This window comes from Leptinotarsa decemlineata, unplaced genomic scaffold, assembly GCF_025532065.1.
Source record: "Leptinotarsa decemlineata unplaced genomic scaffold, Ldec_3_MD MMD2_tig00026314_RagTag_RagTag, whole genome shotgun sequence".
Classification (NCBI taxonomy): Eukaryota; Metazoa; Arthropoda; class Insecta; order Coleoptera; family Chrysomelidae; genus Leptinotarsa; species Leptinotarsa decemlineata.
Window position 1 is genome coordinate 10,531,312 of NW_027412684.1, and position 12,183 is coordinate 10,543,494.

General features: G+C 31.1%; 1 long non-coding RNA gene across 2 annotated transcripts; it reads left to right on the top strand.

Annotated features, from left to right (window-relative positions):
* Positions 1-307: 307 nt before the first annotated feature.
* Positions 308-3,084, top strand: LOC141485191 (uncharacterized). Of its 2 annotated transcripts, none has more exons than XR_012467083.1 (3): positions 308-1,779; positions 2,602-2,702; positions 2,766-3,084. It is a non-coding gene; the product is annotated as an uncharacterized lncRNA (long non-coding RNA). The 2 variants fall into 2 exon arrangements; XR_012467084.1 differs by having other exon boundaries at positions 2,602-2,666.
* The last annotated feature ends 9,099 nt before the right edge of the window (positions 3,085-12,183 follow it).

Below are 12,183 nucleotides of genomic sequence, written 5' to 3' on the forward strand. Positions count from 1 at the left end.
ATTAGAGTAATTTGATTTATTCCTGTTTCTATAGAATGTTGTGCTAATGCAAATGATTTTTCATTAAGCTTTATATCACTTTTATGTGAACTTATTCAATCATTAAAAATTCTAGATGTTGTTTCAATATAATCCAAGTTCTCTCTCTCTCTCTTCTTTATTGGCCGATGCTTCCTGTTCAGGCGCAATTGGGGCCAGCTCAATACGGGGGGTTGTCCTTGTCTGGGTTAGCACTCAGTAACAACCCTTATATTTTAATTCTGAATCATGCTGTCGTCTTCTTAGAGTTTGTTCGTCTACTTCTTCTCGTGCTATGAGAATGTTAGGGATTGACAAAGAAACACAAACAAAATGTTCTGGGATATATGAAGGAATTTAAGTATAGGAATTTAGTTTATTAAAGGTTTATAGTTTGATTTTATTGTAATCCAAAAATTGGATAAGAATCTTTATGATTTGTATATTCAGATTACGGAAAACTTGAAATATGTTAAAGGGGGAATTAATACCATGTTTAATAAGTTCAAAATAAATATCTCTGTTAGGGATAACATTGATAGGGCATTCCAGGAAAATATGGTTTACGTTTTCTACTAGACCGCATTCACAGTATGGGTGATCAACTATTCCTAACTTGTACTGATGTTCTTTAGTATGACAATGACCGGTTTTCATCCGTATTATGGTGGTGATGTGTCTCCTATCTATGTACGGTAGGGAGAATATTGCTATTTTACTGGGGTATTTTTCATGTACTTTGTTATAGGATTTACCTGTTTTTATAATGTCATTTTCCCATAGCGACTTAAATTTTTTTATGATATTATTTTTTAAAATCGAGTATATTGTGTTGTTGTCTATTTTGATTTTTAATGGGATGTTCAAGTTGGTTCCTATTTTTGCTAAGCAATCCGCTCTCTCATTCCCTATGATGTCTGAATGTCCAGGTATCCATGCAAATTTGAAAATGATATTGTTTAAAGAAGCGTGATATGCCATATTCCTGATCGAAAGACTAATGTGGTCGATTTTGGACGTGACCTTTTTCAGCAAGATTTTTTCTAATGCACTTTTGGAGTCCGTAAGTATTAAATTTTTTTTAAAATTTTTCCTTAAACATGTCATCATACCTTCGTGGATAGCTATTAATTCTGCGTCACATATGTTTAATATGTCGTTGACCCTAGCTGAAAAGGAATAATCTATATCTGGTATGAAGATCCCTATACCCGTTTTTCCTTCCTTTTTGGATGCATCTGTATATACGAACTTATATTGATTTTTAAATTCTTCAGTGGCTATTTCAAATATCATATTATTATTAAAATTTGTTTTTTCCATATTTAAATTTATTACTGTCATTTCATGTGTGTAGGTCTTAAAGTTAAAGCTGAAACAAGGAGGAATCTCATTAGTGTATACCCAAGTTTTATAAGGTTGAAGATTTTCTAGTACTGTTACCAAATATGGTTTTTCTCTATTTTTCCAGTAACCTAATTTCTCATCGCAGATTGCTTTAAGGGTAGTGATAAGTTGGATTATTGGTGAGTTGCATGCCAGTCTGTATGTCAGAAATTTGGAGGCTAACAAGAGTTGACGATATTCTAATTTTATTTCCCCAGTTTCCCCTAGTAATGCGTTTATGGGTGTGGATTTCATTGTACCTGTTATTAACCTTAGCCCTTGATTGTGAATTTTGTTAAGAGTGTTTAAGTTTCTTCTAGTGGTGGGTTTGAAGAACATGGAGCCAAAATCTAAATGTGATTGTACTAGTCCCTTGTAAGTTAGCATCATAGTTTTAGGATCAGATCCCCACCATACTTTGCAGAAACATTTCAGAACATTAAGTCCTTCCCTTGCTTTCCTAGTAATGTAGTCTATATGTTTATCCCATTTCAGATTGAAATTTATGATCATACCTAGGTATTTAACCTCGTTTTTTAAATTGATTGTTGCATTATTTATCTTTATATTAAGAGATTTATTTTGTATTTTTTTTTTATTGAATAAAATACCCTCACATTTGTCGTGTGAAATGGTCAGGTCGTGATAATCCATCCATTGATGGATAATATCTAGGGTTTTATTAATTTTTTGATTGATGTCAGAAATATCTGATCCTTTCACCATTACTATTAAATCGTCCGCATATGCTATTAATTTACTGTGAGTGGGAATTATTTGAAAAAGTGAAGCAATGTAAATATTAAACAGGGTAGGGCTAAGTGGGGACCCTTGTGGAAGACCCTTGGTTGTTACTGCTGGACCATGTTTCTCTCCCTCATTGTCCATAATTATATTTTCCCTGTTCATTAATATGTTAAATATAAGATTACTGATATCTGAGTTTATTCCATACTGCAAAAGGTATTTGTATAGTTTATGTATATTTACATTATCATACGCTCCTTTTATGTCTAGAAAGGCCACTATGACTGATTGGTTTAATCCAAATGCTATTTGGATGTATGTTACTAAGTGTGATATATTGTCCATAATTCCTTTACCTTTACGAAACCCGTATTGATACAATGATAATGTATTGTTATTTTCTATTTGCCATTCTACTCTGAATTTAATTATTTTTTCTAATAATTTCAGAGGACAGGAGGTTAGAGCTATGGGTCTATAACTATTGGTTTCACCGTCCGGTTTGCCCTGTTTAAGTAAGCACAGAATCAGCGATTCTTTCCACTCTTTGGGTATATTACCCCCCTTAAGTATTTCATTAAATGTTTCTAATAATTTAATCTTGAATATTTCAGGTACATTCGTAAGCATGCTGTAAGAAATTCCGTCTAACCCTGGACTTGTTTTGGTTTTCCTGCGTTGCAACGCGAGGTTGAGTTCTGGGAGGGAAAATGGATCCGAATCTGAGGTTCCTATTTGTAAAGTGAACTCTGGAGATATATTACATATAGAGAGTTTGTCTTGAATTTCTTTAGCAACTGTACTGTTAGGTAATTTCTTGTTATTACTATATGTGTCTGAGTTATTAGCAAATTTTTTTAATGTTCTCCAGACTTGAGAAATATTACTTTCCCTATTTAGGGTGGAGCAGAATGAAATAAAACTTGATCTTTTTTTTTTTTTTAAAAATCTACGGGTTTGGGCTATGGTTTTTTTTGTTATTATATAATTTTCTAGAGTGGGGAATTGTTTAAATAATGAGAGTTTTTCCCTCCTGATTTTGATTTGTTCGTCACATTCATTATCCCACCACGGATTCGAAGGTTTTTTTTGAGTGAAAGTGGTATTTTTTTTTGGTATATTAGTATCTGCAGCCTGATTTAGGATTGTTATTAGTTCTTCGTATGTGTATTTTTCATTAATTTCAATTAGATTATGAACCGTATCATAATATCCTTTCCAATTGGCTTTATTAAAATTTCTTTGTTTTCCTGAATTATTATTGATGTGTTCAAACTCTGAAATATTTTTTTGATATGTGCACATGGTGGGATAATGATCGCTGTTACCGCAATCTTCCAATACCCTCCAATGACATTGTAGGGCGATTGGGTTTGATACAATTGTGAGATCTATTGGGCTATTATTATTTTGGGGATAATAAAACCTTGTGGCACTTCCGTCATTTAATATTACGAGGTCATCTCTTTCTAATATATCGTGAATAATTTTACCATTTTTGTTAGTATAGCTACTACCCCACAAAGGGTGGTGTCCGTTCATATCCCCCATCCAGATGATGTTTCCTTCTAGATTTCCCAGCATGCGGTTAATTTTATTAATATTAGGCATATTATTGCTAGTTATGTAAGAATTAATTATATTAATGTCCTTAATTTTTGTTATTATGAATTGATAATGTTCTTCTTGTTCGTCCCAGTTTATTTTAATTTCAGTTACTTTGATATTATTTTTAATCAAGGTAATTATACCTCCGAATCCATCTTCCCTGTCTTTCCTGAAAATATTATAGTATTTAATTTGAAAATGTTTGTCTTTTTTTAACCAAGTCTCGTTTAGTATTACTACATCTGGGTTATGTTCATCAATTAATTTAATTAGATTATCTCTGTTACTAGTTATGCTTCGAATATTCCATTGAATGATTATCATTAATGTACTGTAGTTCCCCTGTAGTTCCCTGTAGTTCCCCTTTGTTAGATTGATTTAATTAATTAGTATTCATCCTGACTCGTTTCGTCAGGATGTTGGGAATTTTTCAACCATTCATACGTGTTTAATAAACTAATTATTTTTGGTTTAATACTTTCGGGAAGTCCCGAAAGTAAATCTTTCATTTTTTTAATAATATTATATTCCTCGTTCGGATGATGTAAAACATTAAAAGTAGATTGAGAAGTTCCCGCGTTTGTGTTAGCAGTCCTGTTGAGCATGACTCCTGTTTTAGGTTGTAGTACCTGTCCATTTGGATATATTAAGTATTTGTTTAAGTTTTCCATCTCATTTGGAAGTTTGGAAGTTTTGATTGTTTGAGAAAAGGTTCTTTTATTAAGTGTGTTTGTATGGTAGATATGTCTTCTTTGGGAAGTAGTAATTATGTTGTTTGGGGGAGGTTCTGATCTATTTCTAAGGGTAGGGAATTCAGTTATATTGTTAGTATTAAAGTGGTTATTTTTTGGAAAGAATTGAATGGCTTCATGAAAAGAGAGGTTTTCTAGACTCATTTTTTCTCTGATTTTTTTCTGCCTGTCAAATTCCGGACATTCTTTACTGAGAGTTTTGTGATATTCACTTTTACAATTGAAACATTTTACAGACTGACATGAATTATAACCCTCCTCATCCTCGTGTTGTTCTGCGCAGCTGTGACATCTGCGTTTTCCCTTGCAGTTCTTTTTAGTATGTCCGTACATGAGGCAATTAAAACAATGGGTGACTGGTGGAATGAAAGGAATAATGTTAAAGCTCATGTAGCAGATTTCTACATGTTTGAGGAGATTAATGCCTTCAAAAGTAATTTGAATAGTACTAGTTGCATGATATTCTATAATGTCCCCTTTTACCACTTTCCTGTTCATTCTCTTGACACCTAACACTTTATATGGACTTTTGATAAATTTTTTTAAATACTTCTCGTGAATACCCTCTGAGATTCCTCTAATAATTCCCTTACATGTTACTCTATTATACGGAATGAATGTTTGATAACCTTGTTCAATTAAATCTTTGTTTGTAACAAAATCATTGGCTGCATGCCTATTGTTAAATTCAATCCCTATCTTATTTTTTCCTTTGTTTTTAATTCTAATAATATGGTTAAGTTTCAAATCACATATGTCTTTTGCTATCTTTAGGTGGTTGAATCGACCAATATTGTTGCCTGAGGTCTCGTTGGCCTCTACTATCACCAGATAAGGTCCAAGGTCGTTTTCTTTGTAAAGAATAATTTCTCTTTTTTCTTCATTATAATCGTCCTCTGTTTCCTTATCTGATGAATGAGTTGCCCTTGAGTTACTAAAACTCATTATTTCCTCAACTTCCCTATCATTAAGTTCGTCCAAAGTAATATTTTCCTGATCCTCTTCATAATTCAAGTTTTTATCATCCGGCAAAAACGATTTTTTTGTGGGTGGCGGGGAACCGCCACCCGAATGAACACTCATGATTATAAATTAGCTCAAACTAAGAAAATGTTTTTTTTTTCTTTTATGTTAAAAGAGAATGAAATTTTAGATTGAGAAAAATTAGTAGGAAAAAGCACACCTGAATCCAACTTCGTCGCAAAAAACTCCTGGGTAGACAGCACGATGCAAACACCTCAACAGTCAATCAACGAATCATAATCCAAGTTACAATTGTTACAAGGAATGTTATGAATCACATTCGACTTTTTTGTAGTATCCATTTTATCTTTCAATTTAGTATTCAAATTCTTTATAATTTCAATATTTTTTTGGCATACTTTGATATTTTGTTCATTATGAAAAAGTTTTATGATATTTGTAGATTAAATTCCAACATTAGGTATAGATTTATAAGAAAAATTGTTAGGTGAACTATCATTATATAAATTTCTGTTGATTACATCGGAATTTGTATTACTGTCAGTATTGAAAATTATTTTATTAGGAATTTTTCTGGGATAAGAATTTTCGATCAATATGCCTCTAAGAAGTCTGAGATTTTTTTGCTTGAGGGAAGGATGTACTAATTTTTCTATTATTTTTTTCAAACAGGATATTAAATTGATTTTTTATGAAAAGAATAGTAATTGATATATCTTCCTGATTTAGTAGGTTTACCATACCAATCAGTGATCAGGGAATCATCATTTTCACGGATAACTCTTGTATCAAGAAAAGGAAGTGTCTGATCATTGTCTATTTCGATAATGAATTGCAATTTTTTGTTATATCTACTGACAACATCAAGAATTTCATGAGATTTGTCATAAGGTATTGCACAAATAACATCGTCAACGTATTTCTTTAAAAAATGAATTTCAAAGCTCAATTTGGGAAGTATATTTTTAAAAAGATCGTCCATCACGTATTGAGCTATATAGGAGAAGTAGTAGCTCCCATTGGTGTACCAAGAATTTGTTTATATTATTTACCTTCGAAGGAGAAATAACTTGAGTTGAAGATGAACTTAATTATTTCAATAATTTTTTTTTGGTTTATTAAACATTTTTAATTTATATCATTCCATCTTTTGATAACACTTTTCTCCACTAGATTCATAGGTATATTGCTGAAAAGTGAAATCACATCAAGACTGATCAGAATATAACCTGGATGTAATGATTTTTCATTTATAAAATTGGAAAAATCGAAAGAATCCTTAATATAGAATTCATTTTCATAATTATAAGTATCAGTGAAAATTTTAGTGACCATTTGGTCAATTTTACTATTTGAAGCATCAATGGAAGAAATAATATCAGGTTTATGTATTTTAGGGAGTCCATAATATTTGGGTGATATAGAAATATATATCATGTACATTTTTGCTTCATCTTCTGATATCATTTTAGATTTTTTCAATTCTGTAATGATTTTACTTGCCTTTTGTTGTATTGTTGAAACATGATGTCTATTAAGTTCAACATAAGACTCACTATCATTAATAATCTCAAGAGATAACTCAATATAATCAGATTTGTTCATAATCACGTTGCCTTCATCAGATCCTGTACTCGTAAGTATCAGTTCTGGATGACTCTTCAAAAAATTTTTGTTTTTTCAGATAGGAAATTAAGATGATTTTTATTATCATGAGGTTTCTGGAAAAAGTTAGTTACGATATTTGTTATTTTCGCTCTGAAAAGATTCTTTTTGCTATCACAAAATCCAGTTATCAAGTTCTCATTATCTGAGAGTAACTTTGGTATATTCACCTCTTTGGTAGTTGGTGGTAAGCTGAAATTGTAACCTATGGCGGGAAAATGTTTTTATATCTCCTGGTATAATGATATCTAATAAATGTTATATCCAATTTTCATTAGTTTTAATATCTGATTCTTAATTACATTTGAGTATACTGAGTTTATCGATGTTTTTTTTTTTATGTCATTGAAAATTTATTGTATTTGATAGTTCATCTCTTTTCAAATTCTAGCCATATATTAGAAGGAATTGATTTTGTTAGAAATTTTGTTTTTTTATTCGAAAGGTTCTCTAAATTTTTCAAATCATTTTGTGTGATTTTAATTTCAAGATTCAATATTTTTTTCTTCAAGTTGTCATTGAAATTATGAATGTCATAAGACTTTTTACATTTGTAGAATTGAAAAGGATATTCAAAGTTTTAGAGTTATTTTCTATATGTGGAGGTGCCACATTGTTTTTTCTGCATTGAAGGAGAAAAATTCTTTTGTTGCTATAAGATACTAGTTTTTTGTTTGTATTACTCCAACTAGCATGTACATGCCATATTTCCTTTTATTTAAGCTGCCTTTAAGAAATTGCAGTATCGAATCATTACTATATTTTTTTTCTATAATAGAAGATAAACATATACTACAATTTGTTTTTTTTTAACAGACCTCTCACCTCTCGTATCTTCAAAATCATGGGAGAAAATAAAATCACCAAATTTTGTAACTCACAGAAACATTTTCAAAGCCACCTGAAGCTGAAACCCAACTCACCTTATCATTCGTTGAAGATATGAAACAATATAAATATGCTGACACGTTATAGATAATTTGCACTTGATATATTTCACTGACGAATAAAAAAGCTGGACGTTTATTAGTGTTATTCTCCCATTTGGGGAGGAATAGTAAAATAACTCGACCCTCTATTGGTCAATTTGAAAAATGTTGACCAATGAGATGTATGATGGGATGTCAGAGAAGAATAAAACACGATTAAATATATCAAATAGTAATGAAAATGAGGAATTCATTAGTGGACATGTGTTTAACCCAGTGGTGTACAATATGATGCTTTCTCAAGGTGCAGAGCGGATAATTCTTTACAATCTGAAAATTATTCTCTGGGAATGTTGATTGATTCGTAAAAGGCTGTACTGTAAGTATTTTGAAAAAATGCAATATCAGGTCTTGAGACAAAAGTAGTTGATCTTATTAAAAAAAATCTGTTTAAAATCTGTTTTTCCGTTAACCAGCTGTCGCACCCCTACGAACGACAACCCTCAGAAGTCGAAACTAGCGACCAACAAGGCAGTCGATTTGACTGAGTAAACAACGCACTCATGTCGAACCGACAGGCTACCGTCCGATCTTATTATGCAGAGAGACGCACGTAATGACTGAAATTATTCATGATATGTTGAAAAGGGCAAAGAAAACATCAATAACTTATCAAAAAAGAAGACAGCAAAAAAGAACAGACCTCGAAACGTGAAAATGCATGTCGATCGTTCAAATCGTGGGTCAACCACTTTTCAAGAATGGTCTGACTCAAACATCAGTAAACCGCCCTGAACAAAATCATCAACATTTCCAATATGGGTAATAACCAGTCGCTTTCCTTTTTCAGAAGATGGCGTTAATTCTGTGAACTAGCCTTCTAAAAATGCTTTCCAACTTTTTCTGTTTTGTTTTTTCCAGGTCAAATTCAATTCCTTTGAAGTTTTCTATAATTTCTTTCTGCTTATCATTGGAGGTCTACTTTGATTTTCTTTCAAGGCTCCCATTAATTTATCGAGGGTCGGTATTTCTTTTTTAAATGTATCATTCTTTTGATTGCAAAGTTTGTTGTTTTCATCAACAGGCACAGTTTTTCTTCTTTAAGTTGGTTTTAGTAATTTCACAGTTTCATTATTCTTTCATTCTTTTGACTTTATGTATCAATTATTTTAAAAGTTCCGTCATTTGCGAATACATCTTCAACAGAGTATCAACCCTAAGCGAAGGGTATTAAGAAAAATAATCTTTCCGTTGAGAGAAAAAGCATATTTTCTATTTCATTTTATTGGAGAGAAAACTGAAGTAGCCATTCCAATTCACACATTAAGTACAGGGTCTTTCACGACGAACGTTCGTTATTTATATATGGAGAACGATTCAAAATAAAAACTTGAAATTTTGTGGTGACCGGAAATTAAAATATTTCTCTCTTTCCGTTATACCAGTAGTTGAGGGCAACTTCCTCATTTCAAATGGAACACCCTGTATTTTATTACATTTTTGAATTTCTCAGCACATTTTAGGCCCACTTTGAATAACAATGCCTATACCCAAATTTGTTGGTTTTTGAGATATTAATTTTTTTCTGAAAAATTTGATAGTTACAGCACCACTCCAAAAAAATCATAACTTAAATATAGTAAGTCATGAACAGGTCCATCGAATTTTTGAAAATAATTTACAGGGTGGTCGAAATTTCCACCTAGAACATAACATCGAGAAAACTGATGAAACACGATTTTTTCAAATAGAAACCATACACTATTTATTCTATTATTTTTGGATACTACGAAAAAAAAAAGATATCAAATTCATAAATAATTTTCCTAAAATACATATATACACAAAATACAATTATATACGATATAACTGACGAGTATTTCGTAGTTTTCTATTTGTGTGCAAAATGTCTCGTTTGGGGTATTCTAATGAAGATTTCCTGAATTTAATAATCATTTATGGTGAATGCAATAAGATAATGGAAAAAACTTGGTTTTGCAGAAAGATTTCCAAATCTACACAGACTCATTAAAAATATTCTGAGAAGACTTTTAAGAAACTGCCGTGATTTTGGATCTATTTCAACATCAACAAAAAAAACCACTCGTAAACAATGAGGACATCGAAATTATAGTTTTGGCCTAGGTACTTCACAGCCTATCCTGAAAATTCATTAAAAGACGCAGAAAACTCACTTAGAACTTCATGTTCGTCAATAAACCGGATTTTAATCAAACATAAGTGGCGTGCCTTTAAATATCACCAGGTTCAAAATCTGAAACCTCATGACTTACCTGCATGAGTGGAATTCTGCGAATGGTTCCTTATCAAGATACAGAAGGGCCCTGAGTTCATGAAGAATATGATATGAACAGATGAAGCCAAATTAGCCAAGACCATACCGCCATAATACCGGATCCTGTGAATGATAAAAAAACATGAAATGAAGGGTTCTGAGAGCTTTCAATAATTTGATTCGTGACTCCATACAGAAAGCTACAAATAGTGGTATGCAAAAAAGAATATATTCTTGTTTAGAACAAAAAGGCAATGTCTTTGAACATCTGTTGAAATGAACCACACTATTATTTGAATTTAAAGAAATTAAGTTAAATTCTAGAATTAAAGTAAAATCTAACTTTTAAAAATATAAAAAAAAATTTACTGTATTTGATGTCAATAAACAAAAAAATAATTCATTTCTCTGATAGTATTTTATTTCAATCCATCCATTTTCATGTTGTGTTACCTTTTATCAACGACAGAGTTAATATTAGTTCATTTGTTTTCAAAACTTTTTTGGTTTGGTATTGCTTCGAATGATTTACATTTCAAATATTTCCCAAAATCGGATATATCTTACCAGGGGTGTATTTTAGATATAGGGCATTCTTCATGTTTGTTTGAAGGTGGTTGACAATGTTTCGTGGTGTATTTCATCAGTTCGGACTTCCATTGTCTAATATAATATAAATTGATTTGAAAACCCTGAAAAAACAATAAAAAAATTAATAAGATAAACCGAAATAAAAATTTCATTAAACAAAAAACTGAAATTATAAAAAATAACACAAGCAACAACCAAACAAATACAAATTGAAATATTAATAAAAATCAAAATTAAAAATTATTATTAACAAAAAATCAAAAATAAAAATTAAAAGATTCCAAACCGGTTCATCTTATTAATTTTTTAATTGTTTTTTCAGGGTTTTCAAATCAATTTATATTATATTAGACAATGGAAGTCCGAACTGATGAAATACACATTCTTCATGTATTTGATTTTTTTTTTGTAGAACCTATCCAAAAATAATAGAATAGTGTATGGTTTCCATTTGAAAAAATCGTGTTTCATCAATTTTTTGGCGTTATATTTTAGGAAGAAATTTCGACCACCCTGTAAATTATTTTCAAAAATTCGATGGACCTGTTCATGACTTGATGTTTAAGGTGTGATTTTGTGAAATTTCATATTTTCAACTGTTACTGTCTATGAGTTATGATTTTTTCGGAGTGGTGCTGTAACTGTCAAATCTTTCAGAAAAAAATTAATATCTCGAAAACTAACAAATTTGGGTATAGGCATTGTTATACAAAGTGAGCCTAAAATGTGCTGAGAAATTCAAAAATGTAGTAAAATACAGGGTGTTCCATATAAAATGCGGAAGTTGCTCTCAACTTCCGATATACCGGAAAGAGACCGGAAGTTGAAAATATTTTAGTTGAGAAGGCCATTTGTTAAACCCACTACCACAAAATTTCAAGTTTATATTTTGAATCCATATATTTCAAACGAACGTTCGTCGTGAAAGACCCTGTATAATTTACTAATAACAAAACTGATTGAGGGTAATAATAATTCTTCAGGTAATAAACTAGGCAACTAATTAAAGCACTATTAGATTGGATCGAATCATAAAATCATTCTCTATTCCAGCAAAAATTGAAATTATCTCAGATATGCGTGATTCAAAGAGGTAACAAGTAAGCTCTGTGCTCTGTGTATGTTTGAAACAATCTGTTTAAAATCTGTCCAAAATCTGTTTTTTCGTTAATCAGCTGTTGCCCCATACGAACGACAACTCTCAGAA